This window comes from Callithrix jacchus, chromosome 13 (genome assembly GCF_049354715.1).
Source record: "Callithrix jacchus isolate 240 chromosome 13, calJac240_pri, whole genome shotgun sequence".
Taxonomy (NCBI): domain Eukaryota; kingdom Metazoa; phylum Chordata; class Mammalia; order Primates; family Cebidae; genus Callithrix; species Callithrix jacchus.
Genome location: NC_133514.1, coordinates 45559011 through 45583686, shown reverse-complemented (window position 1 = coordinate 45583686; position 24676 = coordinate 45559011). Strand labels below are relative to the sequence as shown.

The 24676-nt window shown below is 47.5% G+C and overlaps 1 long non-coding RNA gene across 2 annotated transcripts in view; it reads right to left on the bottom strand.

The window, feature by feature from the left end:
* The window catches only part of LOC118146820 (uncharacterized), a 44960-nt gene extending 20699 nt beyond the window's left edge, over positions 1–24261 (bottom strand). The window contains exons 1-4 of one of the 2 annotated variants that reach the window (XR_004732851.3): positions 23964–24261; positions 20617–20696; positions 12648–12754; positions 11095–11257 (exon numbers count right to left, since the gene is read on the bottom strand). This is a non-coding gene — a long non-coding RNA (uncharacterized LOC118146820). The remainder of the gene's footprint in view (positions 1–11094; positions 11258–12647; positions 12755–20616; positions 20697–23963) is intronic. The other variant, XR_013525303.1, reaches the window with a different exon arrangement.
* Between the last annotated feature and the right edge of the window lie 415 nt (positions 24262–24676).

The following is a 24676-nucleotide window of genomic DNA, read 5'->3' as shown; positions in this document are numbered from 1 at the left end:
GACCTGGTCCTGTCCGAGTGCATCTTTCACCCTGTTCTGGACCCTAGCCCTGCACTGGAATGACCCTGTCTTTGCCCTGTACTATCCTGGCCTGTCTCTGTTCTGTGCTGGCACTGACCTGGCCCTACCATGACCTGGTTCTTCCATCACGTTACCCAACCCTGCCCTGGGTTTGTCATGGTCTTTCCATGTCCCTGACCCCTCCCTGATCATGCCCTAGCCCTGTCCAGGATATAACCCTCTCTTATCCCTGGACCTTCCCTGGCCCTTCTTCAGCCTTTGCACTCAGGGCTCCATATCACTAAGCCCTAGCACAAACTGGAACCAACATGCCACTTGCCTCACTGGTCCTGCCATAGCCCTGACCCTGAATTGACCCTGTACTGGCCCCAAAAAACACTCTCTATGACCTAGCTCTGATTCCTGCCCCGTCCTTGCCCTACCCTAGTACAGCACTTGACCTTGCCCTTGCCCTGCCATATTTGAGGCCTTGTCCCTATCCTTGTCCTGGTACTGACCTACCATGGCCTTGCCCTTCTGTGCCCTAGTCTTGCCCTCACCCTGCATTGTTCTTGCACTGTTACTGCTCTACACTGGCACTGCCTTGGTTCAGTCCCTGCCTTCTCTGGGCCTGGACATGTCTGGTCTTGCCCTGTCACTGCCCTGGCCCTGTCCTGGGAATACTCTGTCCATCTCATGACCCTGTCACTGCTGTGCCCTCATCTGCCCTGGAGCTGCCAAACCCTGGGCCCAGTGCTTGCCCAAGCCCTGCTCCTCGTCCTGTCCTTGCCTTTGGCCAGACCCTGTGCTACCTTAGTCCTGCTCTGCTCTTACCCTATTCTGGTTGTATCCTGGCCCAGACCAGCCTTTACAGTATACCAGTCCTGGTTCTGGTCTAGATGTGCCCTTTCCCTAAACCCTCTCTAACACTGCCCTTGATCTGGCCATATCCCTGAACCAACATGGCCTGGCCCTACAGTGGCCATGGAAACGTCCTGGCCATGAACCTGGCATGCAATGGCAGTTGACCCACCCTATATATGCCTTCTCTCCAACCCCTCCTTGGCCCTGCGTTACCCCAGGACCTTTCCTGTCTATAGCACAGTGCTGACCCTGCCCTGTCCATGCAAAAGACCTAACCCTGCTCTGCCATATCCTGGTACTGCCTTGACCCTGCCCTTCTCCAGCAATCCTGTGGCTCTGTGTCATCAGTGTCCTCCATCGGCCCTGAACTTACCCTGGCCCTACCCTTGACTTCCATGACCCTCCCTACTCTGGTCTTACCCTGCCTTTGGGTCTGCCCTGTAGCTCTCTTTGCCTTGGACCCTACATGGCCCTGGCTTTTCATGGGACTTTCTCTGTACTTGCCCATGTTCTGATCCCTCTCTGGCCCTGCCTTGTTATAAGCAATGTTCTGTTCATGTTCTGGTCCTGCTCTTCCCTGTCCATGCCCTGCCATCACCTGGTCCTGTCCTTGCTCTACACTGGCTGTGCTCTGTCGTGGCCCTGACATTTCCCTGGCCAAAGCCCATGTCCCTGCCATGTCTCTGCCCTGGCGCTGGTTCTACCCTGTTTCTGGTACTTCCCTGGCCTTGTTTCTGTCATATTCCTGGCCCTACCTGCCCTTATCTGGGACCTAACACTGTCTTTGACCTGGCCGAGATGAGCTCTAACCTGCCCTTCCCTGCCATCTTTCTGCCCTGATCTAGCCTGGCCCTTCTGTTAATCTTCATTGCACTGACCTTGCCTTCACCCTGAATTGACCCTGCCCCAGGCCTGCCTCTGACCCTGTTCTGGCTCTGATTTTCTGGGCCCTACCCTAGTAAGTTGTTCTTGTCTTAGATTTGACCCTGGCTCCATTGCTGTTCTGGCCCTAGCTCTGTGGCTGGTCCTACTACAACCCAGGTCCTAGCCCTGCTTTGTCTTTGCCTTTGTCCTGACATTTCTCTTTCCTGGTGCTGGTCCTAGCCCTGCCTTGGAGATTCTCTGGCCCTGATCTGGACCCTGCCCCTGCATTGGAACTGCCCTGCCTTTAACCTATGCTATCCTGGCCTGGCCCTGCCCTGTGTTGGTGTTTACCTAGCTTTGCCATGTTTTGGTACTCACAATGCCGTGCCCAACTCTGCCCTGGTTGTGTCCTGGCCCGGTCCAAGCTCTGACCCCTCCCTGGTCCTGCCTTGGCCCTGTCTTGGATCTAACACTGACTCAGCACTGAACCTTCCCTGACCCTACCTCAGCACTTGCATTCAGGGCTCAGTGGCACTCAACCCTGTCACTACCCAGCTCTGTCTTGGAAGTTCCTCTGCCCACTCTATGGCTTGATTCTGGTCCTGTACTGCTCTTGCACTGCCCTCATTCTAGTCCTGTCACAATCCTAGCTGTGGCCCTACCCTTGACCAGGTCCTGACCCACCATTACCCTGTGATTTTGTGTCCTGGCCTTATCTTCACCCTACATTGCCTAGCACTAATCCTGCTATACCCTGGCTATGCCTTCTTCTCCCTGGCCTTACCATGGCCCTGCACTATGCTGATCCTGGGCTTATTCTGTCCATGATATGGCCCAGACCCTGCATTCCTCTGCCCTGACCCTACAATGCACTGGACCCAGTGCTTTCTTGGCTCTGTTCCTAGTCCTGTTCCTGCTCTGACCCTCCCTGCTTTTATCCATGCCCTGTGCTACCTTACTTCTGCTCTGCCCTGACCCTATGCTGGCCATAACCTGCCCTGGCATTATCTTCGCCTTGTTGTGGTACTGGTTCTGCCCTGACCTTGCCCTTTCCCTGGACCCTCCCTAGGCATTCCCTTGCTCTGGCCTTGTCCCTGCCTCAACTTTGACATGGCCCTACACAGGCCCTGGAAATTCCCTGGCCCCACACCAGCCATGCCTTGACATTGGCCCCATCCCTGTCTTTCCCATGGCCCCTAATTGGCTCTGTGTAGTCCCTGGACCTACCCCAGCTATGGCACAGCACTTTCCTACCCTGTCCTGTTCCTACCATGCACTGGTTCTTCCCTAGCCCTGCCTTTCCCCATTCATTCACTGGCCCTGTGCTACCATATTTCTGCCTCGGCCCTCACTGTTCCCTGGTCCTACCTGGTCTGCCATGGCCTTCCCTACCCTGACTTTGCCCTGCCCTGCCACTCCCTTTGGTCTTCCCTGGTTCTGATTCTGACCTGGCCCAGCCATTGTCTTGGCTCCTCCCTGGTCCTTTTACCTGGTCCTTCTCTGGCCTTGCACTTGTCCTTTCCCTGGCCCCTTCCTGGATCTGCCTTGTGGGCTCTGCCTGGTACATGCCCCAATCCACACCTATTCTGCACCTACCCTGCCATCCCCTGGTCCTTACTTTCTCTACACTGGCCCTGCTATGTCTTGGCATTGCACTACCCAATCCCTGCTCTGTCCTGGTCCTGCGCTGGTCCTGACCTTGCCATGTCCCAATTCCTGACCCTGCCCGATTTCTGGCTCTGGTCTTCATCTTGTCATATACATGGAGGTGACTGTACCCCTAGTTTTTCCCTGGTCATGAAGCAGCTTTGGTCCCACTCTGCATCTTGCCCTGAACCGCTTCTGATGCTGCTATAGTCCAACCCTGACTATGCCATGCCCTACACTGCCTAGGCCACAACTGTGTTCAGGCCCCGACTTCACCATGGTCTTCACACTGCCACTCATCCTTCCATAGTCCTGATGCTAATTGGTCCTGGTCCTGCCCTGACTCTGGCCTCTCCCTTCTATTGACTGGCCCCATTAGAGCCTGGCATTGACTTGTCCCTGTTCCTGCCCTAACCCCTACCTGCCATAGCCCTCTGAGATGCTGGGTCTGCCATGTCTTGGTCTTGGCCCTCTGAGATGGATCTGCTCTGAGTGTGGCCTTGGCATTCAGACTGGCCCTGCCCTAAACCTGCTCTCCCTTGTACATGGCCCTGCAGTGCTCTGCCCTGAACCAAGCTTACCATTACCTGGGCTGTAGAGGCCCCAAACTGAACCTGTCTTGGCCATGTGCTATCCTCCCCAGTGCTGGTTCTGCCCTAGCCCCACCCTCACCCTGACTTGGACATGTCTTATCCTGCCCCCATCCTGGACCTATACTGGCCATGTTTTGGGTCTGGCTTGGCCTCTCATCCTAACATGACCCCAGGTCTGCGAGTGCTCCTGGTCCTGTTATGCTCTGATGTGGACTTGGACATGTCCTGGACCTGATTTGTCCCAGTCCTGCCTTAGCATGTCTGTGCCCTGCCCCACCAAGGCTCTTCCTGTTCTGTCCTATCCTGGTATTCCCATGGCCCCATCGTGTCATTGCACTGTCTCATCAGGCACTGGTTGTGCCCTGGCCCAGATTACCCATAATGCCTCTTTTGACCTATACTGACTGTGCCCTGGCTTTTTCCCTGTTCTCTTATGACCTGTATCTGGTTCTAACCTGCCCTCACCTGTCATCTCATTGCCCTTGTGGTGCCAGGCACCTGGCCTTAACCCTGTCATAATCCTGGCCCTAGCTCTGCCCATATCCTAACATTGTTCTTGCCTTTATCCTGTGCCTTACCCTAACCCTGGTCTGACCATGTCTCTGACCTTGTCCTGGGTCTGATTTGCCCACAATCTACCTTGGTACATTGTTCTGGCCCTAGCCCCCACCCTGGCTCTGTCACTGTCTTGCCCCTACCCCTGTTACTTCACCTGCCATGGCCCAGACCCTGCTTTTGCTTGGGCTTTGCCTTGGCACTGACATTTCCCTTTCCAGGTGCCTGCCCTGGCATTTCTCTAGCCCTGATCTGAACTTTTGCATTGGACCTGCCCTTCTTTGCCCTGTGCTATCCTGGACTGGCCCTGCTCTGTCTTGGCACTGAACTGATTCTTCCATGTTCTGGATCTCCCATTACCCTGCCCAACATTGTCCTGGTTATGCCCTGGCTCTGACCCCTCCCTGTGGTCCTTCCCTGGTCCTGTCTCAGATCTAATCCTGACTAAGCCCCAGACCTTCCCTGCCCCTGCCCCTGCCCCGCATCTGTGTGTGGACCATCATTTGATTCTGGCCCTGCTGCTCCTGCTTACTCTTGTCATGGCACCAGGCCTGCCTGTGATCACTATCCTGGTCGTGTTCTGGTCCTGATCTTGATGTGGACATATCCTGAGCCTGATTTGTCCTGGTCTTGCCTTGGCCTGTCTCTGCCCTGGTCCATCATGGCCTTTCCCAACCCTGCCATGGCCTATGTGTGACATTGCCTAGACTTTCCCTCCACTGGTTGTGCCTACCCTGCCCAGCCCTAGTCGCTCTCTGGATGTGCTCTAACCCAGCCTTGGCTTTTGCCCTGCCTTCTCTATGACCTAACTTGGCTCTGCCCTTATTTAGCCAGGGCGCTCCCTGAGCCCTACCATAGCTCTGAACATAGACCATCCTTGATCCAGGTCCTGAACCTGCTCTTCCCTGCCCATACCCCTAACCCTGCCTGGGACCTTCCCTTGCTCTTCGGTGCCCTTAGATGCTCTGCCCTTGGACTTACCCTGCATTGACCCTGTACTGGGGGTCTCTGCCTTGCCATTACTTTAGCCATTCCTTCTCCCTTGCCTTGGCCTGGACCTTCCCCAGGCTGATGCTGGAACTACCCTGTCCATGATATGGTCCTACCCTGTCATCCAATGTCCTGACACCACCATACCATGGCCCACTACTTTTCCTGGCACTGTTACTAGTTCTGCACCTGCTATGGTCCTGCCGTGCTTTTGGCCGTGCTCTGTTCTACCCTATCCCTGCCCTGTCACTACGCTAGTCTTGGCCTGACCTGTACATGCCTTTGCATTGTCTTAGTTCTGGAATGCCCTAGCCCTGCCCTTGCTCTGGACTCTCCCTAGTCCTGCCTTCTCTGTGGCCCTACCCTTTCTCTGGCCCTGTTCCTGACACAGTCTTGGCCCTGGCCTGTCCCCTGGCCCTATGTTGGTCCTGGCATGGCCCTCTCCCTGATCTCTCCCTTGTACTGTTCTTGCCCATTTGCCCTATCCTACCTTGGACCTCACACTGCTCCTGAACCAGGCCTGACCCCTGCTCCTGACCCTGGCACTGCCATGGCGCTGGCCCTGTCATATCTCTCCCTCAGTTTTGTCCTAGACCTGGTCATGGCCTTGCCCTATCATGGACTCTGAACCCGTCCTGGCTTTTATTTGCCAGGACATACTCTGATGTGCTGTAATGGCCCGAGCCACCACCCTGACCCTGTCACTTTCCTGGCTCCAGCCCTGTTGCTGGTCCTGCCATGATCCTGGTGCTGCTCGTTCTTTCCTTGAACTTGTCCATTCATTGGACCAGCGCTGCATTTGTCCTGCACTATCCTGGCCTGGCTCTGCCTTGTCACAGTGCTGACATAGCCCTGCCATGGGCTGGCCCTTCCACTGCCCTGCCTGACCTTACCCTAATTGTTCCCTGGCCCTAACCGCATCCTGGTCCTGGTCTTGCCCCTTTGACATGGCGCTTCCCTACCTTGGCCCTCACCCTCACCCTGGCACAGACCTGGCCCCAGCCCTGACCTTGACCACTGGCCCCTGCTCCTAACCCTGGTCCTGTCATGGTCCTGCCCCAGCCTTGTCCTAAACCAAGCCATGGCACTATCCCTTCCCTGGTCCTGAACTGCTTAAGGTTTTATCATGGTACTGGCCTGACCCTGGCCTTGATTTGTCTGGGCCCTAACCCAGTACATGCTTTTCTGGCCCTTGCCCTAAATCTGGCCCTAGCCCTGTTGCTGGTCCTGCCATAGCCCTGGCTCTGGCCCTGAAAATCTTTCTTTGCCTTGTTCCTGACATTGCCCTTTTTCCTGGTCCTAGTCACAGCCTTGGCCCTATCTCAGCACTTCTCTGGCACTGGTCTGGACCCTGGCCCTGCAGTGGACTTGCCCTGACTTTACCCTGTGTGACCCCAGTTTTGTCCTGCCCTGTCCCAGGGGTGACTTGGCCCTGCCATGGCCTGGTCCTCCCACTACCCTACCTGTCCCTTCCCTGGTTGTTACCTGGACCTATCCTGGTCCTGACCCCTTCCACTTCCTGTCTTGACCCTGACTAAGCTCTGGACCTTCCCTGATCCTTCCTCAGCCCTTGCACTCAGGGCTGTCATTCAGCCCTGGTACTACCTGGTCCTGCCTTGACCTGAGCTGGCCCTGGTCTTGTGATATTCCTGGACCTGGCCCTACCCTCATCCTGAACCTGATCTGCCATAGCCCTGCCCCTGCAAACTATGGTCTTGCCCTCACCTTGCAATGGTCCTTCTCGTCCCTGGATCTGTCTTGGTCCTGGCCCTGCCTTCTTTTCAGATTTTCCCTGGTCCTGCCCTGGGATGACAACCCCAGGCGTATGCTGTCCATGATATAGTCCTGGCCCTGCACTTCCATCCTCTGCCCTGGCCCTGCCATGTCCTGAGCCCAGTGTCTTCCCTGGCTCTACTGCTAGTTCCTCCCCTGCAATGGCCCTCTTCTGCTTTCGGTCAGGCCCTGTGCTACCTTAGTCCTGCTCTGCTCTGGTCCTACCCCTACCATACCCAGTCCTGACCTGCCTTTGTCTTTTCCTGGTTCTTCTCTGGCTCTCTCCTTTATCTGGACCTTCCCTGGACCTGGACTTTGACTGACCCTGTTCTTGATGCAGCCATGCCTTGTCACTGAATCCACCTTGTGCCTGTATTGGTCTTGGTCTATCTTGGTCCCACCTTGTCCCCTGACCTGCCCTACCTATAGCCTGGCACTGACCCTGCTCTGTTCAAGCCATAGACCTCACCATGCCCTGGTGATGCCATGAATTTGCCCTTCACTAGTCATACCTTAACTCTGTGCTATCCTAGTCCTGCTTTAGCTTTGACCTTACCCTGGCCCTACTCTGGCATGCTGTGGCCCTCCCTTCCCTTTGTCTTGCCCTGGCCCTGACTGTGGTTCTCACATGGTGGTGTCCTTGTCTTGGCTCCTTTGTGGCCCTGTCTTTTCTGTGGCCCTTCAGTGGCCTTGCTCTGTCCAGACCCCTTTCTGGCCCTGCCTTGTTGTGGGCCCTGCCTGTTCCATGTCCTCAGCATGGCCTTCTATTACCCTACTCTGCCATCCTCTGGCTGCATCCTTGCTCTAATTTGACCCTATCTTTCCTTTGCCCTGTACCACCCTATTTTTGCCCTACCTTCTGCAGGTCCTGAACCTGCCCGGTCCCAAGCCCTGTCCCTCCCATGTTCCTTTCTGGCACTAGTCCTGTCCTATTTCTGCTCAGTCCTGGCCCTCATCTTCGTCCTGTCATTTCCCTGGCTGTTACCCTGCCCCTGATTTATTCCTGGCCATGAGCCATCCCTCTTCCTGTCCTGGATGTGGTCCTGCCCCAGTTCTAGTCTGGCCCTAGCAGTCCAGACTGGTCACTGCCATTTCCCTTGCTCTGCATTGCCAATACGAGGGGCTTGACCTGGCCCTGGTTCTGTCATGGCCCTCACTTGGCCATAGTCGTGATCCTGCCCACTCCTCCAGCCATTCTCCTGTCATCATCTATCCTGGCCCTATACTGGCCACACCATACCCTGTCCCAGGGTTTGACCTTGCCCTGATCCTAGTCCTTCCCCTGATATGGCCCTGTGCTGCTTTTGGCCAGGCCCTGTGCTACCTTAGTCCTACTCTGCCCTAGCCCTACCCTATCCTGGCCCTACCTTTGGTTTCTCCTTCTCCTGGTTCTTCCCTGGCTCTGCCCTTGCCCTGGACCCTAACTAGTCCTGCTCTGTTCTGGTTCTGTCCCTGACCCAACATTAACCTGGCCCTAAACTGGCCCTGGCAAAGTATTAGCCATGCAATTGCTGTCTTGGCACTGGACCCACCCTATGTCTGCTTTGATCATGGCCCCTCCTTGGCTCTGCATTTATCTGCCCTGCCCATAGTATGGTGGTGACGCTGCCAATGCCATTGAATTGACCCTGACCTGGCCCTGCCATTCTCTGGTTCTCTCCTGGCAGTAGCCCTACCCTGGTCCTGTGCTATTTTCATCCTATCTTGTCCCTAACCTTGCCCTGGTCCTACCCTGGCTTGCTATGTCACTCCCTATCCTTGTCTTGCTCTGTCCTGGTCCTGCATTTGGCCTCCCCTTGCTCAGGTTCTGAGCTGGCTTTTCTTGCTTTTGGACCCTCCCTGGCTTGCTTTTTCTCTGGCCCTTGTCTGGCCTTACCCTTGTCCTTGGCTCTCCCTGTCCATTCTCTGTCATGGCCCTCGCTTTCTGCCCTGCCCGTTCCTTGTCCCTGTACTACACTGGCCCTAGCATACCCTACCACTTCCCTGGACCTGAGCTGGGGCTGGCCATGCCTTCACTATGACTGTGCCTTTTGTCCTGTCTTTGGTTCTGACATAATCCCAGGCTTGCCAATGCTCATGGTTCTGGTCCTGTACTAACTGTGATCAGTGTTTGGACATGTCGGGTGCCTGATTTGTCCCGTCCTTGCCTTTGCCCTTCCCTGCCCTGTCTCTACCATGGCCTTGCCTGTTCTGCTCTCTCCCTAGACAGACCTAGCCCTGCCATGGACCACTAGTGTCATTGCCCTGCCCTATCCTACCCTGGCTGTGCCCTGGCCGTGGTCCATTTGTGGACCTGTCCTAACCCTACCTTGGCCTTTTCTTTACCCTCTGTATGGCCTGGCTCTGGACCTACCATACCATGTACCTGCCCTGTCCCTGACATATCTCTCTCCATAACCCTGCTCTTATCCAGGTCTGACCCTGACCCTGACCTTGACTCTTTCCTGGTCCCTGGCCTTGGCATAGCCCTTGTCTTGAACCACCCTTCCCTGCCATGCCCTGGTTGTACCTTCACTCTGCCCTGACCCTGCCCTTGGCCTACACACTGGCTTAGACCCTGACGTGGCCCTACCTTGGCCCTTAACCTAGCATTGACTAGGCCCTGCGCTGGACCTGACACTAGCCCAGACCTGGCCCTTGTCCTACACTTTGTTCTGCAATATCCGTGGACTTGCCATGGTCCTGAAATAGACTTGGAGGTATTGTGGCCCTGAATTGATCTGGCCGAGCATTGACCTGTCCCTGCTCTGGCCCTGCCATTGTGTTTCCCTGTTCTGCCCTGTCTTGGCAGTGAAATGACACTGCAACATCCCAGTCGTACCAATGCCAGATCTACCCTGCCTTGGCTGTGCTGTGGCCTGGTCCCACCCTCGATATTCACTGACCCTGCCACAGCCCTGGCTCTACCTTAGCATTGGTTCTGCCTTCTCTATGAACCAGTTCTGGCCATGCTGTGCGATGACCCTACCTTGTCACAATCCTGGCCCTACCCCCACCCTGGTTCTGGTCCTGATCCTTACCCTTCTCAGGCCCTTGCTTGGCCTTGCCCCTCTGTTATGGCCCAGCCCTGGCACTAACCTAGATCCTGGTCCTGGCCCTGCCCCGCTTGAGGCCTTACCCTGGTTCTTCCCTGGTCCTGATCCTGTCTGACCCTGAAATGCCTGGCATTACCCTGGCCTTGCACTGGTCTGGCCCTGACTCTGGCTCTGTCACTGTCCTAGCCACAGCCCAGTTGCTGGTGATGCTATGTCTCTGACCCTGTCCCTGGATTCTGCCAACACCATGAACCTGCACTATCCTTGCCCTTGTACTGTCCCTACCCTGGCCATTCCCTGTCCTTGCCTTCATCTTGGCAACACCCTGCCTGGCCCTTGCCTCAGCCCTACCCTAGGTTTGACCCTACCCTGGCCATCACTCTACACTTGGCTGGGCCCTGTCTTTGATCTGACTGTAGCACACACCCAGCACTTTGGGAGGCCGAGGCAGGCAGACTACCTGAGGTCAGAAATTCAAGACCAGCCTGACCAACACGGTAAAACTCTATCTTTACTGGAAATATAAAATGTAATTGGGCATGGTGGCAGGCACCTGTAATCTCAGCTACTCAGGAGGCTAGCACTAGAGAACTGCTTGAACCTGGGAGGTGGAGGTTGCAGTGAGCTGAGATTGTGCCACTGGACTCCAGCCTGGGAGACAAGAGCAAGACTCCATCTCAAAAACCAAAAAGATTAATGGGCAAAATAGTTCTAGGTTCCTAAAGTTGAGTGTTCTGAGCAGTAAGCTTTCATTACTGAAAAAATTTACTTACCAGAACATTCTTCAGTGATGTCCAAGAAGTGAGGTGTGTTTGCTCTGCAGAGATGAGTCAGGAGTAATCATAAGCAGGCGGCCTGTCAACTCTACCACACCAGAAACGATGCTCAACAGGGCTTAGGAACAGCAGTCTCCCCTCTGAACCCACAAGGTAAAGTCTAGGAGGACAGAATAGGGGAGTTAGCCATGTTACAGAGGAACTGCTGAGTTGGGAGGCACCAATAAAAGGAAAATGCCAGGATGATAGAAGTTTCTGGCTACAGTCTTCTCACATGGATTGTAATTAAAAAGTAGCTTTGGCAGCCATCCCAGAGCATGAGGAGAGATGGGGTGACAGAGCTGCCTGGCAGTTCTGGAGTTCAGCCCAGCCCTGGAGAAGCTAAAGTCCAGGGGGCCACCTGCATCTGCATGGCAGGAATCAAGAACATCACTTATTCTCCTCTTACCTCCAAATTGTCACTGTAAGATCCTGCTCTGCCACTTACTAGCTGTGTGACCTTAGGCAAGTTACTTAATGTTTCTGAGCCTCAGAAAATGGCAGCTAATATTATGGTTATTGTTATCAAAAGTGGTTAAATATTTATAGGGTCATGCACAGCCATAATCAGTTAGTACTGGGAAAGTCAAACATTCCTTCTGACACATTAGATGATAAATACTTAGACACTGTAATCCAACAAGCATTATCTATATATATGTATACATATATGTATGCATATATTTCATACATACATAACTATGGGCACTCAGACACTGGCTCTTTCACTAACAGCAATGACTTTCTGGCCAAGACTGCATTCTTTTCATGTGACATTTTCATGTGAAGTGTCAAAGGCTGCAGCCTTCTCGCCTGTCATTACACCGCATTGAGTGAGCCAACTCTGGTTGCACTCCTGAAACCTCAGGACCAGGACCAGGAAATGAGAGGTCAGGGGTGTCTCTTTAACAAAAGAACACTCAAGATATTCAAAAAGAAAATTTCCAAAATCCAGTAAAAAATAAAAAGTTAGAGTAAATGTAGATATTAACACGTAAAGGCAATGAAAACTCCCCAAGTTAGATCTATAAATTCTCTGCAGACTTTCCAGCGGTGACCACCAGCGGGGTGAGGAGTCGGCCTCGCTTTCCTCACAGCATCCTGTGCTGGTATCCATGGGACTGCAGTGCAAACTTTCTGTACTGTCTGAAGACACTTGTCCAGTGAGCCCCACTGCTTGGGGAGGAGGAGCCACGGCCAGAAACAGTCATTCATAAATGTTACCAGTTTGGAATGGCACTGTATGACCAACTCAGGATTGCAGCTCCAGTGAAAGTGCAGAGGGTGAGTGGACGCCGCATTTCCAGATGGATCTTTATTGCCCACAGACCAGGAGTGTAGGAGCCCCAAAGGCCGACAGCGTGGCAGTTTGGCTGGCGTGGCTGTTTGGGCCAGGACCACAGTGCAGCAGCACTCCGTACAAAATACACTGGTTTGGTTGCCCTGTTAAACCGGCAATTAGAGATTTCAGAAGGCAGATTAGCACATTCATCTGATTAAACAGAACTTACACAGAAACCCAGGCCAAAAGATTCATGGACAGCAAAGTTGTTTCAGCCGGCGCAGTGGGTCCCCACATGGGAAATCACACAGATCCTGGCACCCTTTCAGCAGGCGACTGAAACGTAAAAAAAGGGGGGGCTCTGAGGCAGGGAGCCAGGTGATCAGACTCGGCAAACAGGTGGATAAATCCAAAAAGATAGGAAGAAACTAGTGTAAAAAAGAGGAAAACACCCGAAACCAGAACACCTCGCCTCCTACAAAGGACCAAAACTCCTCAACAGCAAGGGAACAAAGCTGGACAGAGAATGACAGAATCAGACTTCAGAAGGTGGGTAATGAGAAACTTCCGTGAGGTAAAAGAACATGTTCTAACTCAATGCAAAGAAACTAAGAACCTTGAAAAAAGATTTGACGAAATGATAACAAGAATGCAAAACTTAGAGAGGAATATGAGTGAATTGAAGGAGCTGAAAAACACAACATGAGAACTTCATGAAGCATGCCCAAGTTTCAACAGCCGAATTGACTAAGCAAGAGAAAGGATATCAGAAGTCAAAGATCACCTCAATGAAATAAAATGAAAAGGCAAGATTAGAGAAAAGAGCACAAAAAAGAATGAACAGTCTCCAAGAAATGTGGGACTATGTGAAGAGACCTAATCTAAGTTTGATAGGTGTACCTGAATGTGACGAAGAGAATGAATCCAAGTTGGAAAATACTTTTCAGGATATTATCTAGGAAAATTATCCCAACCTGGCAAGGCAGGCCAATATTCAAGTACAGGAAATACAGAGAACACCACAGAAATAATCCACAAAAAGATCAACACCAAGGCATATAATCGTCAGATTCACCAGGGTTGAAATGAAGGAGAAAATACTATGGGCAGCGAGAGAGAAAGGATCGGTCACCCACAAAGGGAAGCCCATCAGACTCACAGCAGATCTCTTGGAAGAAACCCTACAAGCGAGAAGGAAGTGGGGGCCAATATTCAACATCCGTAAAGAAAAGAACTTTCAACCCAGAATTTCATATCCAGCCAAACTGAGCTTCATAAGTGAAGGAAAAATAAAATCCTTTGTGAACAAGCAAGTACCCAGAGATTGTAAAGTACCACCAGGCTTGCTTTACAAGAACTGCTGAAAGAGGCACTACACATACCCCAGTACCAGCCATTCCAAAAACATACCAAATGCTAAAGACCATCAACAAAATGAAAATTCAGCATCAACTAACGGGTAAAACAGCCAGCTAGAATCAACATGGCAGTATCAAATTCACACATAACAATATTAACCCTAAATGGAAATGGGCTAAATGCACAATCAAAAGACAGAGACTGGCAAATTGGATAAAAAAACAAAACCCATGGGTGTGCTATATCCAGGAAACCCATCTCACATGCAAGGATACGCAAAGGCTCAAAATAAAGGGATGGAGGAAGATTTACCAAGCAAATGGAGAGAAAAAAAGCAGGAGTTGCAATTCTTGTTTCTCATAAAACAGACTTTAAAGCAAAAAAGATCAAAAGAGACAAAGAAGGACATTACATAATGGTAAAAGAATCGATACAACAAAAAGAGCTAACGAGCCTAAATATATATGGACCCAATACAGGAGCACCCAGATACATAACACAAGTTCTTAACGACTTACAAAGAGACTTAGACTCCCGCACAATAATAATGGGAGACTTTAACATCCCACTGTCAATATTAGACAGATCAACCAGACAGAAAATTAACAAGGATATCCAGGACCTGAACTCAGACCTGGAGCAAGCAAACCTGATAGACATTTACAGAACTCTCCACCCCAAATCCACAGAATATACATTCTTCTCAGCACCACATCACACCTACTCTAAAATTGACCACATAACTGGAAGTAAATCACTCTTCAGCAAATGCAAAACAACTGAAATCATAACAAACAGTCTCTCAGACCATAGTGCAATCAAGTTAGAACTCAGAATTCAGAAACCAACCCAGAACTGCACAGCTTCATGGAAACTGAACAACTGGCTCTTGAATGTTGACTGGATATACAATGAAATGAAGGCAGAAATAAAGAAGTTCTTCAAAACCAATGAGAACGAAGACACAGCATACCAGAATCTGTGGGACACATTTAAAGCAGTCTCTAGAGAAATATATTTAGCAATAAGTGCCCACATGAGAAGAGTGGAGAGATCCAAAATTGACACCCTATCATCAAAATTGAAAGAGCTACAGGAGCAAGATCAAAAAAACTCAAAACCTAGCAGAAGACAAGAAATAACTAAGATCAGAGCAGAACTGAAGGAGATAGAGACAGAAAGAACCCTTCAAAAAATCAATAAATCCAAGAGCTGGTTTTTTGAAAAGATCAACAAAATAGACCACTAGCCAGATTGATAAAAAAGAGAAGAGAGAACAACCAAATAGATGCAGGAAAAAAACGATAAAGGGGATATCACCACAGAATCCACAGAAATTCAAACCATCATCAGAGAAAATTACAAACAAATCTATGCACATAAAATAGTAAACCTGGAATAAATGGATAAATTCTTGGACACCGGTGTCCTCTCAATCCTAAAATAGGAGGAAGTCGAAACCATGAATAGACAAATAACAAACTCTGAAGTTGAGGCAGCAATTAAGAGCCTAACACACAAAAAAAGCCCAGGACTAGATGGGTTCACGGCTGAATTCTACCAGACACACAAAGAGGAACTGTTATTATTCCTTCTGAACCTATTCCCAATAATTCAAAAAGAGGGAATCCTTCCCAAATCATTTTATGAGACCAACATCATTCTGATACCAAAACCCGGCAGAGACCCAACAAGAAAAGAAAACTTCAGGCCAATATCCATGATGAACATAGATGCAAAAATCTTCAATAAAATATTGGCAAGCTGAATGCAACAGCAAATCAAAAAACTTATTCACCATGATCAAGTAGGATTCATCCCGGGGATGCAAGGCTGGTTCAACATATGCAAGTCTATCAACGTAATTCACTACATAAACAGAACCATAAACAAAAACCACATGATTATCTCAATTGACGCAGAGAAGGCATTTGACAAAATTCAACAGCCCTTTATGCTAAAAACCCTCAATAAACTCGGTATCGATGGAACGTATCTCAAAGTAATAAAAGCTATTTATGACAAACCAACAGCCAATATCATACTGAATGGGCAAAAACTGGAAGCATTCCCTTTGAAATCTGGTACTAGACAAGGATGCCCTCTCTCCCCACTCCTATTCAATATGGCACTGGAAGTTCTAGCCACAGCAATCAGGCAAGAAAAAGAAATAAAGGGTATTCAAACAAGAAATGAGGAAGCAAAATTATCTCTATTTGCAGATGACATGATAGTATACCTATAAGACCCCATCGCCTCAGCCCAAGAACTCCTGAAACTGATAAGCAACTTCAGCAAAGTCTCAGGATATAAAATCAATGTGCAAAAATCAAAAGCATTCCTATACACCAATAAAAGACAAAGAAAGCCAAATCAAGAATGAATTGCCATTCACAATTGCTACAAAGAGAATAAAATACCTAGGAATACAACTAACAAGGTAAGTAAAGGACCTCTTCAAGGAGAACTACAAACCACTGCTCAATGAAATAAGAGAAAACATAAACAAATGGATAAACATTCCATGTTAATGGTTAGGAAGAATCAATATCGTGAAAATGGCCAAATTGCCCAAAGTAATTTACAGATTCAACACTATCCCCATCAAGCCACCAATGACCTTCTTCACAGAAATTGAAAAAACCACCTTAAACTTCATATGGAACCAAAAGAGAGCCCGCATATCCAAGTCAATTCTAAGCAAAAACAACACAGCAGGAGGCATTACACTACCGGACTTCAAAGTATACTACAAGGCTACAGTAATCAAAACAGCATGGTACTGGTACTAAAACAGAGATATAGACCAATGGAACAGAACAGAGGCATCAGAGGCAACACAACATATCTACAACCATACAATCTTTGATAAATCTGACTAAAACAAGCAATGGGGAAAGGACTCCCTGTTTAATAAATGGTGTTGGGAAAACTGGCTAACCATGTGCAGAAAGCAGAAACTGGACCCCTTCCGGACACTTGACACTAAAATTAACTCCAGATAAGACCTGGCACCATAGAAAACTGAGAAGAAAATCTAGGCAAAGCCATCAGGACATAGGAGTAGGCAAGGACGTCATGACAAAAACACCAAAAGCATTGGCAACAAAAGCCAAAATAGACAAATGGGACCTAATCAAACTCCACGGCTTCTGCATGGCAAAAGACACAGTCACTAGAGTAAATTAGCAACCAACAGAATGGGAAAAAATTGTTGCAGTTTACCCATCTGACAAAGGGCTGATATCCAGAATTTACAAAAAACTCAAACAGATTTACAAAAACAAAACAAACAAGCCCATTCAAAAATGGGCAAAGGATATGAACAGACACTTTCCGAAGAAGACATACATGAAGCCAACAAACACATGAAAAAATGCTCATCATTCCTGGTCATTAGAGAAATGCAAATCAAAACTACATTGAGATACCATCTCACGCCAGTTAGAATGGCGATCATTAAAAAATCTGGAGACAACAGATGCTGGAGAGAAGTGGAGAAATAGGAACACTTTTACACTGCTGGTGTGAGTGTAAATTAGTTCAACCGTTGTGGATAACAGTGTGGCGATTCCTCAGGGAGCTAGAAATAGAAATCCCATTTGACCCAGAAATCCCATTACTGGGTATATATCCAAAGGACTATAAATCCTTCTAATATAAGGACACATGCACGCAAATGTTCATTGTGGCACTGTTTACAATAGCAAAGACCTGGAACCAACCCAAATGCCCATCAATGATACACTGGACTGGGAAAATGTGGCACATATAAACCATGGAATATTATGCCGCAATCAAAAAAGATGAGTTTGTGTCCTTTGTAGGGACATGGATGAATCTGGAGAACGTCATTCTCAGCAAACTGATACAAGAACAGAAATGAAACACCGCATATTCTCACTCATAGGTGGGTGATGACCAATGAATATACATGGACACAGGGAGGGGAGCACCACACACTGGGGTCTATTGGGGGGAATGGGGAGGGACAGTCGGGGGGGAGCTGGGGAGGGATGGCATGGGGAGAAATGCCAGATGTAAATGAAGGGGAGGAAGGCAGCAAATCACACTGCCACGTGTGTACATATGCAACTATCTTGCATGTTCTGCACATGTACCCCAAAACCTAAAATGCAATTTAAAAAAATCTCTTCAATCCCAATAAAAATTCCAGCTAGATTTTTTTTTGAGATACAGTTTTGCTCTTGTAGCCCAGGATAAGAATAATGGCATGATCTTGGCTCACTGCATCCTGTGCCTTGCCTGGTTTAAGTGATTCTCCTGCCTCAGCCTCCCAAGTAGCTGGGATTACAGGTATGCACCACCTTGTGCAACTAATTTTGTATACTTAGTAGACATGGGGTTTCACTATGTTGGTCAGGCTGGTCTCAAACTCCTGACCTCAAGTGATCCACCCACCTTCGTGGTTGGGTTACAGGCAGGAGCCAGGTGGGCCTTTTTTTTAAAGTTGCCATTTTGCTTCTAAAACGTCTACAGAAGAAAAAGAGTTCGCAAATAGCTATGCCAATTTTGAAAAAGAACACAGTGAGCTGGGTGCAGTGGTTGGCACCTGTAATCCCCACACTCTGGGAGGCAGAGGCGGGTAGATCAGTTGAGGTTAGAAATTCGAGACCAGCCTGGCCAACATGGTGAAACCCTGCCTCTACTAATAATACAAAAATTAGCTGAGTGTGGTGGTGTATGTCTGTAATCCCAGCTACTTGGGGAAGCTGAAAGGGGAGGAAAAAAAGAGCAAAGTGGGCTGGTCACAGTAGCACACACCTGTAATCCAAGCACTTTGGGAGGCAGAGGCAGGTGAACTGCTTGAGTCTAGGAGTTTGAGACTAGCCTGGGCAACATGGTGAAACCCTGTCGCTACAAAAAATAGCTTGGTGTGGTGGCACTCCCCTGGGGTTCCAGCTACTTAGGAGGATGAGGTGGGAGGATTGCTTGAGCCCAGGAGGCAAAGGTTGCAGTGAGCTAAGATTGTGCCACTGCACTCTAGACTAGGCAAGAGTGAGACCCTGTCTCCAAAAAGAAAGAAAGAAAGAAAGAAAGAAAGAAAGAAAGAAAGAAAGAAAGAAAGAAAGAAAGAAAAACAGAGCAAAGTGATTCTCCTGCTTCAGCCTCCCAAGCGACTGAGAGGAAGCCTGCCATCTTTGTATTAAGACATAATATTATAAAACCACATAAATAACAGTCTGTTTCCAGGTCACACTGACACCAAGAGCACAGATTAGAAAGTCTGGAATAAATACAGCTGTCCTTCAATATGCACCAGGGATTGATTGCAGGAAGGCTGCAGACACCAAAATCTGTAGGTGCTCAAGTCCCTGATAAAAAATGGCATAGTGTTTGCATATAATGTATGCATGTCCTCCCTTATAGTGTTTTATTTTAATTTTTTGAGACAATGTCTCGCTCTGTTGCTGGAGTGTAGTGGCACAATCTTAGCAAAATCAGTCCTTCTCCAATAAAAAAAAAAGGAAACATTTAGGCCTAAGAAAGTTCTAAAAACTATAGGAAAAAAATTACAAAATTACACTCTGCATGCATTAATTCAACATTAATTCTATAGTACTATTACTTAAACATCATATAGAAAAGATTACTAATAGTTTTAAAAATTGGTTTTATAAAGATGATACCACTTAGCCTATACCTTGATCATATCAAACTGATCTCAAGCTTGCCTTTTCTTCTGGGGAATTTGTCTATTAGAAAATGCCAGCACCTCACAACACACAGTACCTTTCCAACTGATACAAGGACCCAGTTTTCTGTTTTGATCTTGTTCTTCTAATGGTGTCCTGTCTACCTGAATTCCAGAGTCCTCTCTGTTTAATGGCTGTTGATAATTTTCCTTGTCACTTTCTCCAGACCAATTATGATTTAAAAAAGAAATACACTTTAGCCTTACAAAGTATAACACTTAAAGCTATTTATATTAAAAGACTAAGAAGATTTTGAAGAAAAGCAAAAATTTTGAAGCTACATGGAACAGAAAAACAAAAACCAAATGAATTTTTTTTCTAAATCTCTTAGAAGTGCCTACTATAGGAATGGAAATATAATTATTACTTTTTTCTTTTTTTCTATAACATTGAAACAATAAATGGAATTATTTTTGTTGGCAAAAAGTCCCAAGATCACAGGTTCTTAAGAGATACTTATACTCAACCCTTTTAACTTATCTTTTTTCCTTTTTGGAGACAGTCTCTCACTTTGTCACCCGGGTGACAAAGTGCAATGGCATGATCTCAGCTCACTGCAACCTCGACCTTCAAGATATTAACATGTCTGAGCCTCCCGAGTAGATGTGATTACAGGCGTGTGCTACCATGCCCAGCTAACTTTTTGTATTTTTACTAGATGAGGTTTTACTATATTGCCCAGGCTTCTCTTGAACTTCTGGCCTCAAGTGATCTACCTGCCTTGGTCTCCCAAAGTGCTGGGATTACAGGTGTGATCAAGTGTGCCCAATGTGCCCAAACATCTTTCTTTAAAATCTATTTTTAAAAAATACACATAACATCTTGCTCTGTTACCCAGGCTGGTTTCAAATTCCTAAGCTCAAGCAATCCTCCCTCCTCAGCCTCTCAAACTGCTGAGATTACAGGTGCGAGCCACCATACCCACCCCCTTGTAACTTCTTAATACTAGTGATTTGGTGCAAAATCCTAACCAGACTTCCATGATAAATGACTCTAGATTAGTTAAGAGTTAAGAGTGTTCCTGTTTTAGTTTAGTTGACCTAGGGTAGAAAGACACATTAAAATCATCTCTATTACCTGGTGTGTAATTAAAATTTTAATAGCAAAACTACTGTCACTTACCAGTGTGTACATGTCTGGAACAATTTCCATTTCTTCACCTTCCATCAAGTATTTTCCCAAGTCAAAATCATCTGTCTTTTCTAAAATGTGACAGAAGAACTTCATCAGCTTTATCATATCTATCTTTAAAAAAAATCTCAAAACCAAAGGAAAAAAGACTAACAAGACTCAAAATAAAATACAATCAGATAAACATTTGAAAATATTGAAACATTTATTAAATTGATAATTTAACATTTAACATTTTAATTATCCTCAAAGGTGAGTGTTCTCTTTCTCCTATGGTTTTCTGCCTTCATTCCTAATGGAAGAAGATGCTACTTTTCAGTTAGAGATTAGTACAATTTTTTTCCTCATCCAAATTAACAAATATCTAAATAATAAAAATCGCTATCATATACTGTGATTAAATTTTGTCTTTTTCTTAAAGACAGAGGCTATAACTTACTCATTTTTGAATTTCTAGGGCCTAGAATTCTAAATAACCACAATTTTAAAAAATGTAAACATGAACTATTCATTTTTATGATGGTTTAAAGTGTCATAACATTAGAGTATAGCCTATGCAACTAATGTATATGTATATAGCATAGGCTATGCAAAAAATGTTTTGCCTTTTTTATTATCACAGCCAGCAATCTGTACTTAAAAGAAATAAAATTTCACTACTGAAAACCACATCTGATTCTATTCCAGTAAATGGCTGAATGGAACACCACTTTACCTATAATTTAGGTACAGATAATGTAGTGCTCCCTTTTAGGAAAGTAAATAGTAACCTCTACTGTTTCTCCCAGCTCTAAAATGATGAACATCTGCCTACTGTCATTTAGAAACATGAATAGAAAAATAACTTGGGATTCAGCCTTTAAGTTTCTGTATTGTATAACCTATTTAACACATTGTATATTTTTATAAGTTAGTTATTTTTTTATTGCATTTTAGGTTTTGGGGTACATGTGCAGAACATGCAAGACAGTTGCATAGGAACACACATGGCAGTGTGTTTTGTTTGCTTTCTCCCCTTCACCCACATTTGGTATTTCTCCCCAGGCAATCCCTCCCCACCTCATCCTCCCACTGGCCCTCCCCTTTTCCCTCCTATAGACCCTAGTGTTTGGTACTCCCCTCTCTGTGTCCATACGTTCTCATTTTTCATCACCCGCACATGAGTGAGAATATGCGGTGTTTCATTTTCTGTTCTTGTGTCAGTTTGCTGAGAATGATGTTCTCCAGATTCATCCATGTCCCTACAAACGACACAAACTCATCATTTCTGATTGCTGCATAATATTCCATGGTGTATATGCGCCACGTTTTCCCAATCCAGTCTATCATTGATGGGCATTTGGGTTGATTCCAGGTCTTTACTATTGTAAACAGTGCTGCAATGAACATTCGTGTGCATGTGTCCTTGTAGTAGAACGATTTATAGTCCTTTGGATATATACCCAGTAATGGGATTGCTGGGTCAAATGGAATTTCTATTTCTAAGGCCTTGAGGAATCGCCACACCGTCCTCCAAAATGGTTGAACTAATTTACACTCCCACCAACAGTGTAAAAGTGTTCTTTTTTCTCCACATCCTCTCCAGCATCTGTTGTCTCCAGATTTTTTAATGATCGCCATTCTAACTGGAGTGAGATGGTATCTCAATGTGGTTTTGATTTGCATCTCTCTGATGACCAGTGACAATGAGCATTTTTTCATATGATTGTTGGCCTCATATATGTCTTCTTTTGTAAAGTGTCTGTTCATATCCTTTGCCCACTTTTGAATGGGCTTGTCTGTTTTTTTCCTGTAAATCTGTTTGAGTTCTTTGTAAATTCTGGATATCAGCCCTTTGTCAGATAGGTAAACTGCAAACATTTTTTCCCATTCTGTTGGTTGCTGATTCACACTAGAGACTGTTTCTTTTGCTGTGCAGAAGCTGTGGAGTTTGATTAGGTCCCATTTGTCTATTTTGGCTTTTGTTGCCAATGCTTTTGGTGTTTTGTTCATGAAGTCCTTGCCTACTCCTATGTCCTGGATGGTTTTGCCTAGATTTCCTTCTAGGGTTTTTATGGTGCCAGGTCTTATGTTTAAGTCTTTAATCCATCTGGAGTTAATTTTGGTGTAAGGTGTCAGGAAGGGGTCCAGTTTCTGCTTTCTGCACATGGCTAGCCAGTTTTCCCAGCACCATTTGTTGAACAGGGAATCCTTTCCCCATTGCTTGTTTCTGTCAGTTTTATCAAAGATTGTATGGTTGTAGCTATGTTGTGTTGCCTCTGATGCCTCTGTTCTGTTCCATTGATCTATATCTCTGTTTTGGTACCAGTACCATGCTGTTTTGATTACTGTAGCCTTGTAGTATAGTTTGAAATCCGGTAGTGTGATGCCCCCCGCTGTGTTCTTTTTGCTTAGAATTGACTTGGCTATGCGGGCTCTCTTTTGGTTCCATATGAAGTTCATGGTGTTTTTTTCCAGTTCTGTGAAGAAAGTCAATGGTAGCTTGATGGGTATAGCATTGATTCTGTAAATTACTTTGGGCAGTATAGCCATTTTCATGATATTAATTCTTTCTAACCATGAACATGGAATGTTTCTCCATCTGTTTGTGTCCTCTCTGATTTCGTTGAGCAGTGGTTTGTTATTTTTATAAGTTACAGTTAAGAATTCAGTTTATTACTTTGGAAACTTGGCATGTTTTAAAAGAACCTGAAAGCCCTGTATTTCTATTATAAACCAACTAACTAGACATTTTATGGGCTTTGATCATTAAGGTAACTAAGATTACAGGTTTTGAAAACCTAATCATTTTTCAAGAAGATTTTTACTGAAATTAAACAGAACATTAACATTCTTTTACTAATAACTTCATTATGAATAGTGAACTAAAGCATTGTTTAATTTACATCTCCCATAAAGAAAAATAGGATATCTCACTCCACCTATATATCTAAACTCTGTAAGTCTTTAAAAATTAGTTACAAGAGGCCGGGCATGGTGCTCAGGCTTGTAATCCCAGCACTTTGGGAGGCCAAGGGGGCCAAATCACGAGGTCAGGAGACTGAGACCATCCTGGCTAACACGGTGAAATCCCGTGTCTACTAAAAAAATACACACACACACACACACACACACAAATTAACCAAGTGTGGAGGCAGGTGCCTTGGGGAGGTTGAGGCAAGAGAATCGCTTGAACCTGGGAGTCAGAGGTTGCAGTGAGCCTTCATCACGCCACTGCCCTCCAGCCTGGGTGACAGAGCAAGACTCCATCTCAAAAACAAAACAAAACCCAACCAACCAACCAAACAAGAAACTAGTTAAAAGAGAAACCGCATTAGCAATTGCATTAGGCGACTTACCGTGCTACCTTCGAGGAGCTGTGCACGGATGTAGCATTCTAGCTGGAGTGGAAGCAGAGGCAGTAAGGACAGGTTAAATCACTGTCCTGACATGCGTTTTGGAAAAGGGAAAACAGAGTGAGAGGGAAATTGTACTGGCTGACCAGGAAGCAGGAATCAGTGAGAATAAAATCTCTTTACTTAAAAAGAAAAAATTAGAGATGGAGTGGCTACGTTGCCCAGCCTGGGCCTCCCAGAGCCCTGGGGTTGCAGGCGCACTCCGGCCAGAAAGAACCCAGTCCCATGCTTACCCTGAGGCTATCGGGAGAGCCTGGTCAGCGTCCAGCAGGCTGCGGCAGAGCCTGCAAGGGCTCCCCAAGCTTAGTCTGCCTCAGCCCCACGCCCAACCCTAGCGAGCCCTGTTCAGGGGAACCCTTGCCCCACCTTGCGCGACCCCCTACCCCTCCCCTTGCCACCCCGCGACACCCCGCCATGCGACCCCCCACCCAGAGGCGCGATGCCCCACACCGCGACCCCAAGCCCCGCCTGCCCCCGCTGCGCCGCCCCGCCCCACCCAGCGCTGCAACCACGGCCCCATGCCGCGACTCCCCCGCCTGGAGCCATAATGACCCATGCCGCGAACCCCTGCACTGCGACCCCATGCCCCTACCCCTGCCCCGCGCGCCGCCCCACATCGCGACCGCCCCGCGCCATGACTGCCTGCCCCCAGCCCG